Source organism: Panthera onca, chromosome B1 (assembly GCF_046562875.1).
Source record: "Panthera onca isolate mPanOnc1 chromosome B1, mPanOnc1 haplotype 2, whole genome shotgun sequence".
In the NCBI taxonomy this organism is placed as follows: domain Eukaryota; kingdom Metazoa; phylum Chordata; class Mammalia; order Carnivora; family Felidae; genus Panthera; species Panthera onca.
This window is the reverse complement of record NC_138342.1, coordinates 193,012,196-193,035,160: the sequence shown is the minus strand read 5'-3', so window position 1 is coordinate 193,035,160 and position 22,965 is coordinate 193,012,196. Positions and strand designations below refer to the sequence as shown.

The 22,965-nt window shown below is 38.2% G+C and overlaps 1 long non-coding RNA gene across 5 annotated transcripts in view; it reads left to right on the top strand.

Moving 5' to 3' along the window:
• The window catches only part of LOC132691500 (uncharacterized), a 1,565,096-nt gene that overhangs the window by 382,141 nt on the left and 1,159,990 nt on the right, over positions 1-22,965 (top strand). For all 5 annotated transcript variants that reach the window (XR_013554851.2, XR_013554850.2, XR_013554852.2 and 2 more), the window contains one exon: positions 20,081-20,114. This is a non-coding gene — a long non-coding RNA (uncharacterized LOC132691500). The remainder of the gene's footprint in view (positions 1-20,080; positions 20,115-22,965) is intronic.

Here is a 22,965-nt window from a genome sequence, read left to right as displayed (position 1 = left end):
TTTTTTGTTTTAAAATGTTGCTTTGCCATGAACATTTGTCAGCAAATTTAGGGTTATTAATTTATGTTAATATTTTAATACTCTCAATTTTAGTTACTAATATGGCCAATACAATAGATAGAACTCAGATAAGCAAAAGCTTTTTGAGATAGTCAATTTTAAGAATGTAAAGATGAAAGTAAGACCCATATGTCACCAAAATGTTTGGAAACTCGTGTGTTACATGTAAGTGTTATGCCCAGAATCCGTGAGCCCCAAAGACCACTAGGGAGCCGAGTCCGATGCAAAAGCAACAGAGCCTTTATTCGAGCTAGCTCGAGCTCAATCCCCTACCTGCACCGAGGACGCAGCGGTGAGATACCAGGGAGAGAGATCGAGTTTCAAAAGCACAAAGGTTTTATAGGGGTCTAGGGGCGGTTGGTGAAGTAATGGCTGTGGCCTCAGCCGATTGGCTGGGGAAGGGTCGTGGCCTCGGCCGATTGGCCGGGGAAGGGTCGGAGTCCTGTTACGCAGGTCGCTGGGCGTGTTTTGATCAGGAAGTTTGAAGGGGTGAGCGGGAGGTTACTCAAGGGGAGGAGGCGCGGTCTGAGGTTTCTGCGATTTTCCCGGAAAAGGGGTCATTTTGGGGACATAGTCACTCAAGGTGGAGAACACAGAACGAGATGGAGTCGGCCGGCGTAGGCCCGCCCTTTCAGTAAGGAACAATAATGGCTACTATTTCTTGTTAACAACTTGGTAGGCAGTGACATATGTGCTTTTGTCTATATTAATTGGTTTAATTTTCCTATCAAACTTGAGCCAACAGTTTAGTATTGTCAGTTCTCTTGTACACATGAGAAAAGCAAGGCTTAAAGGAGTTTCAGTCATTGTTCCAATGTCACACAGGCTGTACAATTTAGTCTATACTTAACCACTGCCTCTCTCAGAAAAAAATGCTCCACTCCCTTTAAAATGTACTTTTTGGTATTATGTAAATATTTTAAAATATTTTTCAGGGCACCTGTATGGCTCAGCTGGTTACTCGTCCGACTTCAGCTCAGATTATGTTCTCATGGTTCGTGGGTTCAAGCCCTGCATTGGGCTCTGTGCTGACAGCTGAGCCTGGACCTTACTTCAGATTCAGTGTCTCCCTCTCTCTCTGCCCCTCCCACACTCATGTTCTTTCTGTCTCAGAAAAATAAGTAAACACTTAAAAAAATATTGTATACAATATTAAGTTACAATAAATGGGATACTTCTACACTAAAGGGTAGCTATTCTATATACTAACTCAGTCTACTTAGTTCAATGATAATTTGGATGCTACATAGGTCCTAGATTATGTTGAAACTAAATATTAATACTCAAAATCATTTCTTCAAATTCACATCTGACAAGTGGGATAGCATATAAATGTGTACGTGCACATGTGTGTTTGTGTATATATATATATAGGTGTGTATATACCTATATGTGTGTATATATATATATATATATATATATATATATATATGAAATTAAGATAAATGTCATATTGTTGCCATCATAGTCAGACCGTATTACATGAAGATTATATTCCTGGGATTTGAAGTCAGAAGATGATAGCAAAATTCTCATTTGGAAATTCATTCATGTGGTTTTTTTTTTTTTTTTTTTTTTTTTTTTTTGTCAGCAAGCCTCAATTTTAACATCTATTACACCTCACCTGGTATGGTGAGTTTTAAATAAGATACTGTAGATAAATCGGTATCATATTTGCACATAATTACATGTTCAGGAAAGGTTGACTATCATTACTATGTAGATAAAATGTTCTTAGAGGACAGAAGCTATTATCCCGAAAGTGTTATAGGTGATGCATATACCACGTATGCCTGTGTGTTCTGTTTCTAAATAAAACTGTTGGCTGAACAGAGCCCCTGAGCTGGACTTTACAACTTGAAACGAAAGCATTGAGGTCAAACGTTAATTAATATTTAGATGCCATTTAAAAAGGAATTTAGTTCAATACATAAGAAATGGATAAAGTTTTTACCACTCACACAGGCTCCTCTCTGTTGAAAAATTTACCTCTACCCCTGTGCCTTTCTTTGTTTTTTTTTTTCTTTTTTCATTTTTCACAGTCCTTTCTAAGTGGCGTATTATGTGTAGTTTTAAGTGGAAGAAATTTCATCTGACAAGATACCTTACACCAGAATAATCAACAGGTACAAAAAGCTTGCAAGGTTAATTTGGAAATGTCTGTTCATACTTTTTATTTTGACCCCACATAGCATATTTATGATAAATCATAATTCATAGCACATTTAAATTCATGGGTTTACATGGCCCCTTCTCTTGCGTAAGCCCTTCAGTGGGTGCCAGCCACAAGTAAGCAGGCACAAAGGCAGCTGTGTTAGATTTTTGAGCAAAGGGAGTCGTGGTAAATATAGTGCTGTCGAAAAATTAGTGGTGGGGTAGCCAATAGGGTGGAAAGGCAGGGAGAGACAGGAGGCCAAAAACAAAAAGCTAGAAAGCGACTACAGTCATTTGGGGTGAAGAATTCTATTAATGTGTTAAGGAAGGAAGAAACAAATCAAAGTCCTCTGTAAAGGGAGGACGTGGGAGGGGGCTCTTGACTTAGGTGCTCATTAAAGTACAGTCACAAAGGGCTCAAAGTTTCTTGATATCCCCAGTGACTCCAGTGTATGCTGGGTTGTGATGAGGACACATCTGGGGGGCCAAAGAAAGAATTCAATAGTGGACAAAAGTTTGGGTGAAAAGCAGTATCAGTAAATTGAATGCTTGATATTACGTTGTAAATAAAGAACTTGGTTGAAAAACTAGTATTGGAGATTTAAGTCTCTTAATGCAGAGAAGCAGTGATTGGAGTCACTTGAATGAGTGATTGCCCTCGAGTTGAATAAGAGAGTTGGAAGGTGAGAATAGAGTCTTACCAGAATGTAATTTACTGTAAATCAGGTTGTATCAGCTCCTCCCATCATTTCAGTGCACTCTGTGGTACACAGCTCTGTGCCAGAATCTAGCTTCAGCGCATTTGACTTGTCATGTGGTGGGGAAGAAAAGTGTACAGGTCTATTAAACCTGTAGGGCTCTATTCTCAAGAAATGAATATGTACTTGGAACGAACCTAAACTTAATCATTCATATCTTTATCTTCTATCCGGATTCGATCAATTTCACTGTAATTATAGTATGTTTTGGCATTCTAAAAAGTAGCCCCATCCCTCTACAGAAATAACTAGCACATTCTCCTGTTTGGATCGGGATAAGAATGGCAGCGTTTGACAGTGAGAACTGTAAATAATGGGCTTCACTGTTTATTTGTTGAAATTGTCTAAGAAGAAAGAATGTCAAGTAGGCCGATAACACAGTTAGCTTCAACAACGGAGGGACCAGCGCTCCCCTTATGTGGCCGATGTCTAATGATAACTGTGTATTTATGAGGCATTTTAACCTTGGTTATTTTTAACTGTGAAATACCTAGATCATATTATACATAAGAAATATTGACTAGGAATCAAATTTATGGAGAGAAATATCACCCTTCGGGTTGAAAAATTGACCACTACTAGAATATAATTTCTGAAAATGGAGCCTGAAGGCAATTCACTGGAGGGTAATTTTTCAAGGCAGTAGGCAAGTTTTCACAGGATTCTGACAGTCTCTCTCCCTCTCCCTTTCAACCTCTAAGGCATATTTTTGTTCTAAATATGCTTCAACACTATTATTCCTTAAGATGCCTTCTTTAATTCCTGTAATCCTGTGACATAGGGCATAATTAATGCCTAATACCATAATCAGTGATAGTAGGCAAATTTTTCAAATGATGTATTTTCAAAGCAATAAAAATACCGGAAATCTAATTTTGATCAATAATGATACACACATGTACTATTTTGTGCACAGCTTAATGGGTTTCCTAAATAATTTCCCAGTTCCTAGATTTTCTCCTTCCTGAAGGATCCAGGCACTGCTGTCAGACTTTTCTTTCTAACACATGACATTGGCCGTGTCACCCTGCTCAAAAAATGTTCACTGGTTTCCTACTGTTTTTTTGTTTGTTTTGTTTTGTTTTGTTTTTGAATACAGTAGAGAATTCTTAGACTGTCTTTCAGGATCCTCCGATCAAATATCTGTATCCTAATTACTCCCCTTACCCAACATAGACTAATTTCTCCCTCTGCGTATTTGCATCTTTGTGATGATTCTAATATTAGATTTTATAACATCGTAGCCAGAGGTGAAATTTAGCAGAAGTATCTCTTAGGAGCAGTTTTTAATATTCACTCATATACAAAGTTTTCCACATTTCATACCTGCCTTGTAGATTCATTTAAGGTACACATGCTTTTATGGAGAAAAAGGGGAAAGAGAAGAGGGATGGGAGGGGAGGGGGAAAATAAAGAGAAAGATCTACCCCTGTGTCTACTGACAACATAATTATGCAGCAAGGCCAATCAAATGAGAGGCTCTCACAAATTGTTACTTTTGGACATAGACTTTATGTCACACTCGCAGTTTTCTCCTTTGGGCCACCTTGGCATAACTAATATTAAGATGTTAAATATGAATGATTTTATACATTAATGATATCCCTTTTCTGTATTAAATTATTCTACCTGTTTTATTAATGTTAAAAGTCCATATCACATGAGGTGATATAGCTCTGAACAACTGATACTTGAAAAAAACAACAACAACAACAACAAAAAAACCCTTTTCAGCTTGGTACTATCCAGGATTTCATGTTACATTGACCTGTTACTTTGTACATTTTGGTCTTTTCATTAAAAACTACATAGGTTAGTAGCTTTTATATATTTGTATTTAGAATTAAGCCTTTACCATTTTGTTTACATTTTTGATATTTTGAGTACTGAAGGTTAAGATTGCTTTCATTCATCCATTGATACTTCAGTTGTCCCTTCCTAACCTTACCAATTTTGTGGTGATAAACTCTCCGTGTTCTTAATACAAAAGTTATTAAATCTTCTTTTGTGTTACCGAGGCCAGTTGATTCATCCCTTTTTTTTAATTTTTTTTTAATGTCCATTTATTTTTGAGAGACAGAGGTTGATATATTTTTTGAGAGAGAGAGCAAGCGCACAGGAGCGGGGGTGGGGGGGGGTGGGGGGTGGGCAGAGAGATAGAGCGAGAATCTGAAGGAGGCTCCAGGCTCTGAGCTGTCAACACAGAGCCCAACACAGATCTTGAATCCACCAACGGCAACATCCCGACGTGAGCTGAAATCAGTTAAATAACCGACTGAGCTGCCCAGGAGCCCTGAGACCCTGCTTCTGAAACCTAGTATTGATAGTATCCTATATGAACCATGTGTACATACACCCTAACACGGGTGTAAGTCCATTTAAGTGGTTACAGTCCAACTCCAATATTCAGTTCCTGTTACTACTTTTTTGATAGGCTTCCTCTCCACCTCTCGCTTCTGTCTCCATCTTCTATGATCTCAGAGCCCATGGATTCATCCTGTATGGAAGCACATCGTACCTGTCGTGTCTGCTACACTGTGAATCTCTGAAGGCCAGGGCTAAGTCTTTGATCTCTGGGCCCCAGTACCAAGAACAGTGTCCGTGCTCACCATGCATTACTGAATAAATTGCCCATACCTCTTGATAGTTCCTATGTTACTTAATGTGTATGTAATGAACATAGACAATTAGCATAGGCAATAGGCACTGTCAGTGTTTTATATGAAAGTAGATATTAAAATCTACTTGCCATCCAGATTTGTCCCAAGTCTACAGAGGACTTTGAGTTGATTGTGTAGACTGCTCCCTCCTTGACCCCAGAAGCTCATCTCTCTGCTCTCAGGCTGAAAACATACTAAAGTCTTTCTTCCTGCTACCAAATCTATCCTTTAGCATTCACACAAAGCGCAATTTTTTTCCTTTTTTAAGACACTAATTTGATTGTTACCTCTGCCTTCTAACGTTGTGTTAATTCCTCTGTGCTGTGCTACCTGGCTTCATCCCAGTACTCCTTTGAGCCTGTTGTTGACTCTTAATCAAGAAACCCAGTGTCCATTCTGTTAGTCTGAGTTTACTTCACTTGACTTCTGGTGCGCTCCTTTATAATAGTTCTTTGGTCTAGCTGAGAGATGCCGACTGAAGGATTTTTCTCTTGTTCATTAAAGGCCCTTTTCCACCACTTCATGATTTTTGACTTTACGTAAATTCTCTACCTGTCTGCGTCTATATTGCCCGTATCATAGGGATATTGATAGGGCTTATTCAATGAGACATTCCACGTACAGAACTTGACGTGTGCTTAGGACGCAGTAAACGTTCTGTAGGGATAGAAACATGCTGTCAGAAGCCTACAAAGTGCGTGTGGGTGAATGCTGAGGCGAACATTTTACTGTGGGGATCATAGGGATCTTGGCTCAGCTCGGGATGCCATGGTGGCTCAGAAGGGATGCGGTTGGGCAAGTGAACAAGTCTATTTTTATAGAATTGCTGTGAATAAGTGGCATTGTATGTTAAAACTCAAAATATTTTTGAAACTGCTCTGGAAAGTATAGTTTCTAAGTGTGTCTTTTTTTTGTTGTTTTTTTTTTTTCTCAGCATGCCACCCTAAAAATGGAAAAAAAAAAAAAAAGATGTAGCAATATTTTAAGCAATTTGCTGCCAAAAATAGCCATTCTAAAGTCAATTTACGCAGTTAGGCATTTGATGTATATTTTATATTAATTTCTAGGCTTGGATATTTTGTGAAATGTTTTGATTAAACCTCATTTTTTTAATTGACTTCAATTATTCATTAATCCATTCCACAAATACTGATTAAGCATGTCCTGTGTATTTGACACATACATGTCCTGTGTATTTGGCACTGTGTTAAATGCTGAGAATAAAATGGTAAACAAAATTCCTTCTCTCAGCTTACCATCTCTAACTTCTCAATATATGTATCGTTTGCTATAAAAAATGACATGGGACAATTCTTAAAAACCAATTAGGAAAGTAACTATGCTAAAATTCCTTTTTTTCCTTGTATAATTTTCCAAAAAGCACTGTTGTTTACACCGTTTAGATACACCAAATAATGTCAGTAAGTTAGGAAATAAAGGGAACATTGCCTTTTTCTCTTACTTATAAATTTGGTTTTGAACAATATATTTAGACTGCCAATCTGACATTAAAATGCCTTTTATTTTCTCATCAATCTGGTAAGAATACTCTAAGATCTATATTATGTTGTGTTTAATAAAAGCCTATTCTAGGTTTGACAGGAAAATGGTTGATTTTAAGGATAAATTCTGACCATAAATGAGCTTACGTGAGTTAAGTTGCCAATCAGTTGGCAGAAATCAGAAGGAACGAATGGAATATACATAAGTGTCTGTGTACAAACAGTAAAAACAGGCTTGTAAACTTTGATTCTATTATTCCCAAATGTTGCAGTGCAAGACTAGAGAAGTGGTTTATATGAACCTATAGCTGATCTTTCTGAGCTGCAAGTTCACTGTTTGTTTTTTTTTTTTTAGTTCCAGTGATGTTACTATGCCCCTAAACTATGGAGCATATGTACATTTAAAAGAAGTTTCTAAACATTGTGATAAAACCAAGCAACAAGCTGTTACTTAATATTGCATTGTTTATGAGGTTGGTGGATTGGAGGAGGAATTTTTTAAAGTATTCGTAATTTTGATGTATTTTCTCAGTTCTAGCCCAGTATGTGTTGAATACAACAAAAAAACATTTTCCAAGGCTGAGGCTTCGGCTTTCCAAACATACATCTCTCAAATCTGCTTAAGATGTTACTATGCAACCCAGCTTTCTTTTTTCATCCATTTGCATTTTCAGATGTGTTTCCCTCCTGCTCAGGTTATTAGAGTTGGCGGCTGCATGGTATAGATAGTGAGCCCCGCAGTACGTAGGTGCCTTCATGGAAATCACCTGCGGACGAGAGTTCCGCTTTTCTCACCTTATCATATCTGGAACACAGATTTGCTCTGCTCGTCATATTTTGGCATCTGTGAATCACCGTCATGTTGTCATATTCACAGTTACGAAGTAGCCGATGGGAAAGGAGCCAACTACTTGAGGCGCTTTCAATGAAAAAAAAAAAAAAAAGTCTGATTTCAGCATTATTCATTGGAAGTGCTATTTGTGAAAGCATTTACTTCAGTTTCTGAGATGCTGGCAATAACTTTAATAGGCAATGCATACTCCTGCTTTTTAGAAATGTTTCTATGTACTCAGGAGTGAAAGAACCAGTAATTACTGGAAGCTACAGGTAAAATGACAAGCTGAGGAACCCAGAAGTGAATAATTAGCCATGATTTACTTATATTTTATCAATAATACCTGCTAATTAAATGCACAGTGAACAAGTCATGCCAATACAGGTGATTTATGATAATTCTCTGAATCATAATAGTCCCTTATAATTTTATCTCATTTTCTCATACCTGTGCATTTAAGTGAGCAAACATCACAGTTATTTTAAAACTATATTTTGTAACAAGAATTCTGGGTAGATCCTGAAAGATTATAGCAAGTTTGTTAAAATAAAAGATTTTACTTTCATTTAATATAGTACTCTGGCATAACTCTATGCAAAAATACTAAAATATTTTAAGACAGAGGATTCTGTTTTAGCTCAATTCAGGAAAGGCTTATCAACAAATTAAGTCCTCATCTTTTAATAGATAAGACTTTATGTATTCTTTAGAGGGTCCTTTTATAATCTAACAAACGAGCACACACACTCCTATACACAAATCCCCTCTATAACTTCTAACAACATTTAAGTTCTTCCAAATCATCTCAAACCTCGTGTTGAATTTATGAATCTTCGCAAAAATTTCCACTGGTAATTTTAGACAAGGTTTGCACTAGTATCTGAATGATTTGTGGTGACAGGTGGCAGCACTAAGGCAAATATCCCAGAAACGCCATCAATTTACAAGGGAGTGTGGAGCTATTTCCTTAAGTCAGCATTTAGACAAATTGCATTTTATGAATATGGACTCTGGTAGTATAGTTTGGAGAAGAAATCTCAAAGGGCTGTATGTAGTCCAACAGTTGTGTAAATTCTGCATGTTGAAATTTTACCTAGTTTCATAATGAACAATAGCTTTTAACTGTGTGAAATCGACATTTTATACAAAGTCATTGCCAAATATAGTTGGCCACAGACCACCCCCAGAGTTAACACAGTCCCGCACAGAACACATTTTGTTTGGGAAGTCTACCTTGAGTGAGGAAACTCATTATAATAGTTCAGAAATATTCAAGTGACTTTCAAAACAGAGGAACAACGAGCTAGATCTTTGTCTTGAAGTGACTAGCTAATTTATTTCCAGCCCAGTTCTTCAAAAATGAATCATCATAGGGGCACCTGGGTGGCTCAGTCACTTAAGCGACTGACTTCAGCTTAGGTCATGATCTCACGGTTTCGTGAGTTGAGCCCCGTATCAGGCTCTGTGCAGACAGCTCAGAGCCTGGATCCTCCTTTGGATTCTGTGTCTCCCTCTCTCCCCGCCCCTCCTCCACTCATACTCTGTGTGCGAGAGAGAGACAGAGTGTGTGTGTGTGTGTGTGTGTGTGTGTGTGTGTGTCTCAAAAATATATAAATGTTAAAAAAAATGAATCATCATAATAATCTCTTAGTAATGGAGACCTACCCCCAACCTGTATTAGTCAGAGGAATTCCAGTCTTTTTCAGGGATTGCGCTCCCATATTTTCACAAGGGAAGTGCCTGTGTTTCCAGTCTTGTAGAAGGAAGTAGCAGATGTGCATCCATGATTTATAGGGACATGTGAACTGTTTTGCAGAAATACACCCACATTCGATGATAAGATCTTAAGAAAGAAGACAAAGATTGATGTCCCTAATATAAAGAGTTTCTACAAATGAGTATGAAATAGACCAAGAGTCAGAAAACACACAAACAAACCCAAATACCATGTATAGGCAATTTCTGGAAAAAGGAAATACAAATTATCTATATGAAAAGTTTGCTTTCAATAGTGAACATGAGATGCAAATTAAAACAATAGTGAGAGGGCATTTTTTTTTTTAGCCCATCAGGTAGTCAGAATTAAAGGAACATTCACATCTAGAGCTGGTGAAAATTTAGGGAAGTGGACACATTTCACTAGTGGGATCATAGGTTATTTTTGTTAAATATCTGTCGATAGCAATTAAAATGATGTCTATATGTTCCTTGACCTAGCACATTTAGCTCTACAGGAAAAATATGTAAATTTACAAATTTAAAAGGTCTTTTGTGACTGACTGTCGCAACCTTTGTAATTTCTTATCACCTGTCCACCTTGAAACACATCATGTACAGATCTGTCTCCTAACTTGTGTGCTATTAGGTCAAGTGTCACAGCTACATTACTCACAATGGAGCTTAAAACTGGAATCAGCACTACCTTTGGTGGGCTTGGATCTCTGAACTTGCTGCCATTGCTACTGGGCAAGTTGAAGATGCCACCAACCCACCTCGTGACAGTCCCACAAGGCTTTCTGTTCCCAGTAGCCTCATGCTGTGCCTAAGTGTAGGTCTCTGTGGTCTTGGGAAGTGAGGCAAGTCTCCCTGAACCCCTTCCCAAACCTTGACACTAGAGCTTTTTTGGAAACTCATTTGATTCACACACAAATAGCACCTCCTCCCCAAATGCTTATAGGATGAGAGAGGCAGATAAGAAAAGTTCTAATACAAGCTTCCACTACTGATCTTTTTGTCCTTAGAGTAGAGAGGAGCCCAGACTGCTCCTACCCTCATAATAACTTTGTTCTCAGGAACACTACCCTTTTCTTCCATCTGCCTTTGATGAACAGCGGCCCAGACATTGGACATGTTTGTAATACACTACAGTTTGGTGAGGGTGGAATGCAGGTAGGAGCTCAGGGTACCGTGGAGGTACCTTTACCCTTTATGCCAGTTCATGGGAGGAATTTTTCTCAGCCAACCTTACCTGCCTCTGGCCCCTTAAGTTGCAAGCCTCAAACACACCTAATTATATTGAGGGGGGGCTGATAATCAACTTTTGTCAGTGGTCAGACTTTGTCCAAGCAAAATGTCCTGCTAAGAAATTTCAAGCTGATACAAATTTTTAGACTGAAGCTGACTTGTGACTCTCTTCTTTAGACACAGATCTAGAAGTGATTATATTTCTGTCCTTGTTGACCTAATCGAGCTCATTCATAAGAGCCACATATGCTTACTCTCTCGTGCTGGTGACATTTTCTATGGGATTCTAATCTACCATACACATCGGGTTTAATTCCTTCCTAATCATTATCTTTGCTGGATCTTCTCAGCTTCTAAATTTGGAGTCTGCTGGGGTGAACCCTATACTCTTGTTTTCCTTTTCCGTGGTGAGATCACCCAGGTCCCAGTATGGAAATCAGTCGTTGTTTTCACAGCTAAATATAGACTTTCTGCCCTGTGATCGTTAACCCAGCGCAATTTTGCACTTACCCATTTCCCACTCCGTGCTATTATGCAGTGCGTGGAGACATTTTTGTTTGTAACAGTTGGGTGGGGGAGATAGGGCCATCCAGTAGATGAAGGCAAGAGATGCTGTGACCATTCTGCAGTGCTTACATGCAGAGGACAGCACCTGTAAAAACATAACCAGCCTACAGGTGAATAATGTTGGGGTTGAAAACCCTGTAGCCCATACACATTTTCTAGAACTATGTTTGCACCATTACTCTTAAACGTCAGTGTGTTCCTCACCCTTGATTTAGCTAAAATAAAAACCTTTATCTACTTTCCCAATTATGGTTTTTCCTCTTTTAGTCTCTTCTTCATAAAAGGCAGCATAATTTATTTTGCTGCCTGAAACCTAGGAATGGTATTTAATTCCTGTTTTTTCCTTCAATCTCCCTTCCATTCCGTCAGCAAATCCTTTGAGCTCTACCTGTAACTTGACTCTAACATCCTCCATTTCTGGCCATGGTAGCCACGATGCCCAACCCTTCATCCTCTCTGGTTTGGTCTACTTGAATAGCATTTTAACTGCTCTCCTGGCTTCTTCTCTGGACCCATGCTATCAATTCACCAAACAGCTGAAGAATTATTTTAAAAACACAATGGATCATGTAATTCTTTTTCCTGAACCTCAGTGCTCCCACTTTGTACTTTGGAAGTGGCCCTTAGGTCCAAACTCATTTCTTATACCTTACACCTGCCCATTTCTTAGACCTCATCCACCAGCCTCCTCACTAGGAAAGGTTTTTTTCTTCTCAGGGTGCAATATTTTAATCTTCCTTTAGGCTGTCCTTCTTTGTGTTTCCACTTTCTTAGTACTTACGCTGCTGGACCCTCCCAGACTGGTGGCTGCGTATCGTTTCATTCCTTTCTTAGATCAAGTACCCTGTCTTCCATGTCTCTGCAAAATAAAACGGTGTCTCTCACACACTAGCACTGTATGTCACCCTGTTTTCTTGTGCAGTACTTAAGGCTGCTTTGTTCTTTTTTGGGAGCTTTTTAGATTTAGATGTAACTGACATATAACATATTAGCTTTTAGTTTACAATATAATGATGAGATAATTGTATGTATTGCAGAATGATTACCCCAATGAGGCTGTTTAGCATCCATCACCATACATAGGGACAGATTATTTTTCTTGAGATGAAAACTTGTAAAATCTATTCTTAGCAAATTTAAAATATATAACGCAGTATTAACTATAGTCACCATGTTGTATATTACATCCCATGGCTTACTTTACAGCCCCGAGTGTACAAGCTCTTTAACTCCTTCACCTATTTTTCCATCTACCCCCTTCCCCCTTCTGGCGACCACCAAACCATTCTCTGTACCCATGAGCTCAGTTATTGTCTGTTTTTTGGTTTTGTCTTTCTGATTCCACGTATAAGTGAGATCATATAGTATCTGTTTTTCTGTTTGACTACACTTAGTGTTTTGTGTTGAAGGTCAGTCCATGTTACCACAAATGGCAAGAGTTGATTTGTAATGGATGGATAATATTCCATGGTAGTTAATATACATTTTATCCGTTCATCCATCAGTGGGCACTTGGCTTTCTTCCGTATTTTGGCTGTTGTAAATCAGCAGTGAACATGGTGCAGATAGCTTTTCAAGTTAGCGTTGACATTTTTCTTTGGATAAATACCCAAAAGTGGAACTCCTGGATCATATGGTAGTTCTAGTTTTAATTTTTTGAGGAACTGCTGTGGTGTTTTTCATAGCATCTGTACCAATTTACATTCCCGCCAGCAGTGCACAAGGATTCCCTTTTTTCCACATCTTTGCCAATGATGGTTACTTTTGGTCTTTTGGTAATAATCCATTTTAATTTGTGGGAGGTGATAATACCTCATTGTGGTTTGGATTTATATTTTTTTCTGATGATTAGCGCTGTTGACTACCTTTTGATGTACCTGTTGGTTTTTATATGTCTTCTATAAAAAAAAAATGCTCATTCAGATTTCTGTCCATGTGTTACTCAGGGTTTTTTTTTTTTTTTTTTTTGCTATCAAGTTTTATGGTTTTACAACTAAATATGTATACATATATATGTAAGATATTAACCCATTGTCAGATTGTGATTTTCAATTATTGGCTCCCATTTGGTAGGTTGTTGTTTCATTTTGTTGATGGCTTCCTTTGCAGAAGTTTGATATAGTCCCACATGGGTGTTTTTTGCTTTTGTTGTTCAATCCAAAAAGTCAACTTTTAAGATCAATGTCAGAGAGCTTACCACCTGTGTTTCCTTGTAGGAGTTTAATAGTTTCAGGTGTTAAATTCACGACTTCAGTCCATTTTGAGTTGAATTTTGTGTGTGGAATAAGACAGTGGTCCAGTTTCATTCTTTTGCATGTGGCTGTCCAGTTTTCCCACCACTGGTTATTGAAGAGACTCTTCCTCAGTGTATATTCTTGACTCTTTGCTATAAATTGACCATATGTGTGGGTTTATTTCTGGGCTCTCCATTCTGTTTCATTGATTGTGTGTGTGTGTGTGTGCGCGCACATGGGTGTGTGTGCTTATGCCAATACCATACTGCTCTATTTTTCATAGCTTTGTAATATAGTTTGAAGTCAGGGAGCATGATACTTTTAGCTTTGTTCTTTTTCTTCAAGATCATGTTGGCTATTCTGTGTTTTTAATGGTGGCTTCTCAGGGCACTCAAAGTTTTGATGATGGCACCTTCCTGTGTTTCATTTAAGTTGTTACTCAAAAAATAGTGGTTACATTCATAGTGATCTTTGAGCAATACCGATAATTAGAGATGACACATTAGCTGTTAATAAGACTAATACAGCTTAGCAGAGAAGCAAGAGATCCTAATTCTAAAATTAAAAAGATTGCCAAATGGTATGGTGGTTCCACATGAGATGATACACCATGGGCAGTTCTTTCCAGAATTCGCTTTTCTGACAAAAAATGATTCCCCACCCCCTACCTTGTAATGGTCTTTTAGAAATAATCCAATATTAACTTATACTGCATTTATTCCTGTTTACATTCCAACTAGATTACAAGTAGTTTTCAGGTGAAGATTCTTGTTTATCTTTGCATCATTTATGGTACAGTATCAGCCAAAATAAAAGGCTGAGGTTTTTCTGTAAGACCAATGTAGTTCAGATTTTCTGCAGAGTATTCACAATGAGCTTTCGCTACTTACATTGTTTCTTACTGTCTGATTGTGTTCTGGATGTAGGATAATAGAGGCGTTATGTCATTTCATATTTAGCAAAGCTCGATCTTATATCATTTGGTAATTATTCTAAAGAGTAGAAAAATAGATTGACTCAACACATTATGAAAGCTAACATCTATTGATCACTAATTACGTGTTCAAGCTATATTCTAAACACTTTATTATATACGAACTCACTTAATCCTCAAAATGTTCCCATGAGATGCTGATTATTATTTTCCTCCTTTTGCATTTAAGGACATAATGCCACAGAGAGTTAAGTAACTTGCTCAAGTTCAAACTGCAATAAGTATTGAGGTCCCCTTTGAACTTAGGCAGTGTGAAGCCAAAGGCAACATCCTTAATCTCTGTCCATTCACTCTGGATAAATACTATGTAAATTGACTGTTTAAAAGGCTTTGTACCTTTAAAGTAATAAAATTCTTTCTGTCTAAATGCAACTTTTTAAAATTCTACAAGTGGATTTTTTGCTGTATACGCTGCACAATTAAACCTGTCTCAATCCTTCACTGACTTCAATGATAAATATTTTTGCTTTATTGTATGCATGACCAATTCTTGTTTTTTAATCCTCTTTGAAAATTCAAGACTTTAGATGAAAACACTAACACAGCTCTCCATAGTAGAGTGGGGAAGGGTGAAAACCAGGAAAATAAATTGTTCTCACAATATATCTTGGCAGCATAATGGTCCATTTCTAGCAAACAGCAAAATAGACAAGACATGACATGCTCTTATTTTAGATAATCTTTTAAGTTTGGTGATGATTAACAATCCAAATAAATCAACATGAACAAAGTTTAAGAATAGAAAGGTAACAAAAAACCCTTTAGTTGTCCTATCTAAAATAATACATTTGTTATTTATAACCACAAAGAACCATACTAATTTTTACAAAAGGCTTAAGATTCAGCCTATTCGGTAGCAACAGATTCACATAACAACCATGAAATGCACAAATGAGAATCTACATGAAAAGAATATGAGAAGCCAGCCTGAAACAAATAAAAAATTTAGAGTAAATGTCTTGCTAGGTAGCTGGTTTAACGTTAAGAGCCATCTGGTCTCTTTTCATGTACCATATCCACTGTTTTCACCAACATGGATATGGACATGGTTTTTGAGTTCCTAATTAAATGGAATCAATGTAGAATGGTGGGGCAGAGCTGCACACACACACACACACACACACACACACACGTGCATGTATATATGTGTGTATTTATGCAGTATATGGTTATATATATAGATATATACATATATAAGGTTATATATACACATACACACATGCATAATATTTTTGTCACAGTAGTTGCTGGTCAATAATTAGTATTCAAAAGTATATGCACCAAGACAACTAAAATGTTCACTGGAGAGATTTTTTTTTATACTAAATCTTAATTTTACATTATTTCAGCTAATCAAATTAGATGCCATCATTGCATCATAGATGAAGAAACTGTGGTAATTAGGCATGAGTTTACAAAGCCAAAGAGCTAATTCTATAATGGGAATGGAATTTGCTGTCAAGGAAGTTAAAATAAAATCCTTCTTGGACCACACAGCAGCTGTATGACCTTGAGTTTTCAAATATCTTAGTTTTTATTTCCTTAGTTATAAAATTAGAGTAATGTGTATCTAGGGGCTGAGATGCCTGCTGAATTTTTTGCTAAGCTTCAAAAGTCTGAAACTTTAACAATCTGAAACTCATTGTCATCTTCTTTCATTCTTTTTTTCTAAATAATCAGTAATTTGGTTATTGGTGCTTTAGTCACTCAAGCTAAACACGAGTCACCCTTTGTTCTCAGATAGTCAGAACCGTCTATGAATTCTCTCTCTTAAACACCTGGGAAATCTCCTTTCTTTTCTCCCCTATTGACTTTGTCCCAGTTGAGCCTGTCGCCACTTCAATTTTAAATTACTGCCGCAGTCTCTTCACAGATGTGTTTCATCCCACTGTAAGCATCGTTCATATCGCTAGCCTGGTTATCAAAACCAAAAATATGTTCTATACATTCCTTTTTAAAATCCTTTATATCCTTCAATTTAAAAAGTAGACTTATCTTAACACTGCCTAAAGATCTGGGCCCTTCAGCACTATTTCCGGTCTTCTTCCGAAGGCTCCCTCTAATTAGGCCAAAGTGATCTACTTAGTAATACTCTAGGCTGTCAGGTTTCCCGTGTCTCTGGCCTTTATCTATCGGTTTGCCACTGTCTGATTAAATCCCATTCAGACTTGAAGATTCACACTTTCACTTCAACCTCCAAAGAAGGGAAAATAAATGACCTTGCTAACCCAGTGTTTCAAGAACATCTCTCTGCCCCGTCTCCCTGATGCGCGTGCACACACACACACACACACACACACACACACACACTCAACCAGAGTACTAAACATAGAAAAAGAAAGGTGGCCTATTTGAAGGACCCAGATTCTTATGTAGTCATTTCTTTATTTACCCATCTCTTTGGAAAGTTGAAAGCTGATTATCTGAAGGGAATCCTACTGTTCTTCCACTAAAACTGTGCTTGGACTTCACGCTGAAATCTTCTCAAAGAGGATGTTTTGTGGATCTGGTTACGAAGAGGGTGGGGAGGTCTTGGAAGCGCTGAAAGTTCATTTCTTTTACTCTCCTCCTCTCCAGTCCGTAATCAGTATGCTGGAGTGAAGGAGTCCGTGTCAGCTGTGGCAGTCCTTGGTTGGAAATAAGCCGACGAGTGTTGAATATGTTGGTGGCAGAGAGGAGTTCATCAAGAGACTGAAAAGTGGCAGTTCCTGGCTTGCCTAGAAATTAGCCCAGATAGCGTTTAATTGGTGGCTGTAATTGGGCTGTGTGCCAGCTGTTGATAACCTTGGATGTTCATTGGATACTGTGTTGATTTTTAGATGTTTAAAGATTTTCTCTATAGTTTAGTAGAGTAAAACAACAGTGAGGCTATTTCACATTTTACTTGGTGTAACATGTTATATGAGTCACCCTCAGCTTTGAAAGCTCATCAACTGTTTGCATTTTGTCCCCTCGGTTAAACGTGAGGAGCCTTAACCTTGCTACCCTCTGTATAAATGCTGACTTTTCCTCCATGGGGGGTTGACCATATGCCCAAGGGTGTTCAGACCCGTCCTGGATCACATGTTCTGTACTGGCATCTAGTCAGCTTAGTGCCTTCTTTCAGTTCAAAACTCTCCGGTTAGATGATAAATGTTATGTTTCTCCATAGGGGAACTAAGCAGAGCTCAACACTTCTCTCTACAGTATTTAAAAAGGGAACACTGAGCAAACCACAATCACTAGATTGTAAAAGAGACCCAGTTTAGGATTTGTGGGAAGACTTTGAAGAAGGAGTGTTTGAGATCTATAAGTTAGGTCAAGAGTTACATGGAAGGGCTTCATCTGCTTTCGCATTTGCCAAGGTCCTGACCCTGAGACCAAAAAGAGAGAAGCTAATTTGTGGAGTGGGGTGGGGGTGGGGGTGTATGCAAAGGGCCATTGCCCTTTAGTATTAGGATACAGGAGTCTGTTGTGAGAGATTAGACCCAGGGGTTCAGCAGGATTCAGAACAAATCTTGGAAGCCATGTCAAGGGTTTTCAAATTTGCTCTGTGAGTACTAACAACAAAACATACTGCAATATTTAAGAAGGACTGAATTTTGATTATATCTGCTTTTATTATTTTTTTTGGGAGAATACCGTGATACATATATAGATAATTGATTAGGGTTAGGGTAACTTGCATGAACAGCAGCAGAATGGTGGAGGCCCTTTGGCTCACTAAAATGATAGCATCGTGCGGGATTGTGTAAACTGAGCTATGGTGGTGGTTAGTGGGAGAGGCAAACTGTTTATTTTTAAGAATTCACGGAACTCAACTTGGTAATATTTTTTTGTCCTGAATGCGTTTATTTTTGTCAAAGCAAAGAGGTATCTGGAAATCATGTCTGTGGACAAGTAAATATTTCTGTTAATTGTTTCATTTACTCTAAATCCGATTTTCCCTTAATTGCCGGGAGGGCTCCTTCAGAGTGGGGATTTGGCCCCATGCTGGCATCGGGCTCCCACAGCAGCACAAGGAAGCATGGAGCCCACAGTGCACAGCCCTCACAGGGCAGCAGCCTACCTTGGGGAGCCAGCAGCATTACCAGGCCTACTCTGTCCATCTCTGAGCAACCCTGAGAAACCCTCCCTGTTTCTGAATCTGATCACAGAATCAGTCTTGGACTACAGTCAGAAGTGGTTTTGCTGTTCAGACAATTTAACACTCAAGTGAACTCAGATGAATTTACAACAAGAGCTACCTCTGTTTACAAATGAGTCTCTAAATGTTTATCAGTTTTTCAAGCCTTTACATTTTCCTGGTTGTAAGAAAAACTCGTTGAAGTAAAATACAAAGAACACAGTTCAGTTTGACCACATTTGTTTTGAGTTCCAGACTGTTTTCAACCATTTTCAAGGAAATTACCAGCCACCTGGGATGGGGCTGCGGTTTTTTTGGTTATCAGTCTTTGTTACTTGGTTGTTTTAAATAAAACTCAGTTAATTTTTTTCTTTTTTTTCCTGTAATTTGAGGCATCTGCATGTCTGCCTTTGTGACATATACACACAGTTGGTGGAGGGGGTGGTGGTGATAACACGTGTATAGTATTATATAATGAAACAAGCCAAACTCCCAGGAAAAGTTTTCCCATCTTTTAGATTTTCGCTTCTGAAAAAACAAGTTTGAATCCTGTGGGAACGAAATAACCATCAAGAGTTTCTTCCGCTACCAGCATATCCCTCCTTTGCCTCTGATTAGGATAACATATTATATTGATTCCAGCCAGTTTGTTTCTTTTCTGCATATTACATGAACCATGACTATATTTTACCTCCATGATATTTATGAGGGTATCATAAATAAAAAATCTCTTAGACTTGAATGTAGTTCAGTGAGAAGTACATAAGAGACTCAAATAACTAATGTAACACTTGAAGATTTGATAAAAAATAAAATACCACCAGGTAGAAGTTATTTTGAATTTAGTGGAGATGAAATCCTCAATGACACCTAGACCTTAAAACTTCTGTACAGACATTAATTCACATGCTTCTCATTATAGTCGGGAGGGGAAGATGCTGGGATCTACACCCATGACCTGGATAATGTGCCCTGTAATTTCTGCTTTTTGCTCTCAGACATGAAACTCATTAGCTTTTGTGATTTCAGCGAACATGCATTTAACAGAGAAGCATTTAATTATTACGACCAAGGAGATGATTTTAATTTGTACTTAAAAAAAAAAAAAAAGAAAAGAAAAAAAAAAACTTAATGAAATCAAGAAAAGTTTTTAAAGTTGCTGTATAATTGTGCTGACTATAATAACAGTGTATCATCCTTCGTATTATTTACTGGATACCAATAAATTGTATGTTTTATTTTAACAGGTAATTTGCTGCCAGAAGTGTTTTCTTCCAAAAGGTAAGTGCCTTTTAAGAAATATTATATAAAATTATCATGGTTTCCTATTTATAGCTTTGAAGGGCCTATTAATTTTAAAGCCCCGTGGCTGACAGCTGTGATGTTCAAAGGCAAGGATATATAGTATTAATTATCTTAAGCTCCGGATTATTGTTCATGATGCAGACTTTACGAAGAAAAGACCAACTGGCACATTTTTCTATTTTGTAAGAATAATTAATTAACCTGGTGATTTTAAAAGAAATACTTGTTGAAGTAAAATACAAAGAATACAGTTCAGTTTGACCACATTTGTTTGAGTTCCAGACTGTTTTCAACCATTTTCAAGGAAATTACCAGCCACCTGGGATGGGGCTGCGGTTTTTTTTGGTTATCAGTCTCTGTTACTTGGTTGGTTTAAATCTGAGAATAGCTTCGTCATTTTGAAGTTTAAAAATGTTTAACTGACAAAATGTTGCAAGGTAGGATAAAAAACTTTTTGCTGTAAAAACATATTTGCCAATGATATGATATGTAGTTTTTACTTGAATACATACACATTTCAAAGTCTAGTGATTTATTAGGTTTAACCAGGAGTTAAATGTTACTGCTGACTCAACCTCACATTTAGATTTTGAAGAACCCATTTAGTAATAAACTAAATACTTAAGTATAGTACATCTGTATTACGTAGTAGGAAATGACTATTGAACGGGTTTGTTTCTTAACTCGCCTTTCTCCAAGTATTCAGTCAGGCACTTAAAACATAATGGATTTATTATTTACTGTGTACCTGGCATCGGGTCTGCATTGGTGTAAAAAGTCATGGTCTAGTTCTTCAGAAGATGCCCTCCAACAGGTCCCATAGCCGTCATCGATCTTGATTACTCGTCTTGGCTCTAGGTCTCACTTAGTGATATTTGTTGGTGTATAACCATCACTTTTTTCTTTTCATACCTGCGTACTTGCTTTCGAGAGAAACAAATTGCCCTCGAGGCATTTGAACTTTGCTGTGGATTATAGTAACAGAGTGGCTCTGTGTGTAATTCTGTTGTTAAGATGAGTAAATTCACAAATGATAACGGTTTTCTTTGCCTAATAGTTGCCTCAATTTCTACGATCAGATGATAAAATTAGTCTGGTATACAACATGCTAACCATCGTGTCATTTTGTTGAGTTAACAAAGACATGCATTTTGAAGAGACAAAAAATACTATTACTTTTAAAAGCTTTGGAATATTATGGCAGGAGCGCCGTAAGAAGTGATCACGAAGTATTTTCAGTAATCCACAATTCTTCCATGCCACTGGGGACATTAGCTATCATAAAATTACAACAAAGTTCTGTGTGTAAGTTTAATCTTCCATGTATATCTAAGTTATACAGCTGTCACAGTCCGTGTTCAGACTACATTACTACTCTGGATCACTTCTGTGCAAAATATTCAGATATTTCCCAGCTTTTCCCTTTTCTCCATACAAAGGCTCTGGTGAAAAGAACACAGATTTGGGGTCAATTAAAATTCACTTTTATAAACCTCGCTTCAGCTCTCACTAGCTATGTGATCTCTTAGGCAAGCTCCTTAACCTCTCTGGGACATTTTCATCATGTTTCAAACTGTATATAAAAATACCTACGTTGGGGGGGCACCTGGGTGGCTCAGTCGGTGGAGCGTCCGACTTCAGCTCAGGTCACGATCTCGCAGTCCGTGAGTTCGAGCCCCGCATCAGGCTCTGGGCTGATGGCTCAGAGCCTGGAGCCTGTTTCCGATTGTGTCTCCCTCTCTCTCTGCCCCTCCCCCATTCATGCTCTGTCTCTCTCTGTCTCAAAAATAAATAAACGTCGAAAAAAAATTTAAAAAAAAATACCTATGTTGGGGGCACCTGGGTGGTTCAGTTGGTTAAGCTTCTGACTCTTGATTTCTGCTCAGGTCATGATCTCATAGTTCTTGAGATCAAGGCCTGTGTCTAACTCTGCACCAACAGCATGATATTGGTATTCATTCTCTCTCTCTGTCTCTCTCTCCCTCCCCCCCCCCTCTCTCTCTCTCACTCTCTCATTCTCTCACTCTCTCACTCTTTCTCTCTCTCTCTCTCACTCTTTCTCTCTCTCTCTCCCTCTCTCTCTCTCTCTCTCCCTCTCTCTCTCTCCTCCCTCCCTCTCTCTCTCTCTCTCTCTCTCTCTCACTCTCTCACTTTCTCACTCTCTCACTCACTCTTTCTCTCTCTCCTCCCTCTCTCTCTCTCTCTCTCTCTCTCTCCCCCCCACTGTCTCTCTCCCTCCCACTGTCTCTCTCCCTCCCACTGTCTCTCTCTCCGTCCTTCCCCTGATTGCACACGCTCACTCGCTTGCTCGCTCTCTCTTCCTTTCTCAAAGTAAATAAACTTAAAAAATAAAAATACCCATGTTGCAAGACTGATGTAAAGATTCTGAAAGTGTTTAGTTATCGGCTTTCTTCTAAGAGTAAATCTCTTACTAGGTACACACAGCCTCAGACAAACTCCTTATTGTTCTCTCTGATACAACGATGATGTTATGGTGTTCTTGGTCCTTTTTCTTTCGTGACTGTAAACTTTCCCTTGGGTGTACTTACCTGGTAAGATATTGACATGTTGGAAATGAAGGCATAGTGTCTTGTTTAGCTCTGGGTAGAGGTGGTCGCTCTGTGGTATCCATGCACCCACCCGGGGGATTTCCCTGTGGGTGCAGGTAACACAACTCTGATTTCAGTGGCTCCTAATACATCTTAAATACTCCCTTCTTGTCTTTCCTTCAGTGTCCCTACTTAGACTGTTTGCTCTCCAGGCACTTCCTCTTCTTTATCTACTGAAGCTTGGAACTGGAGCCCTATTCTTTTATTCTTTATTTAGG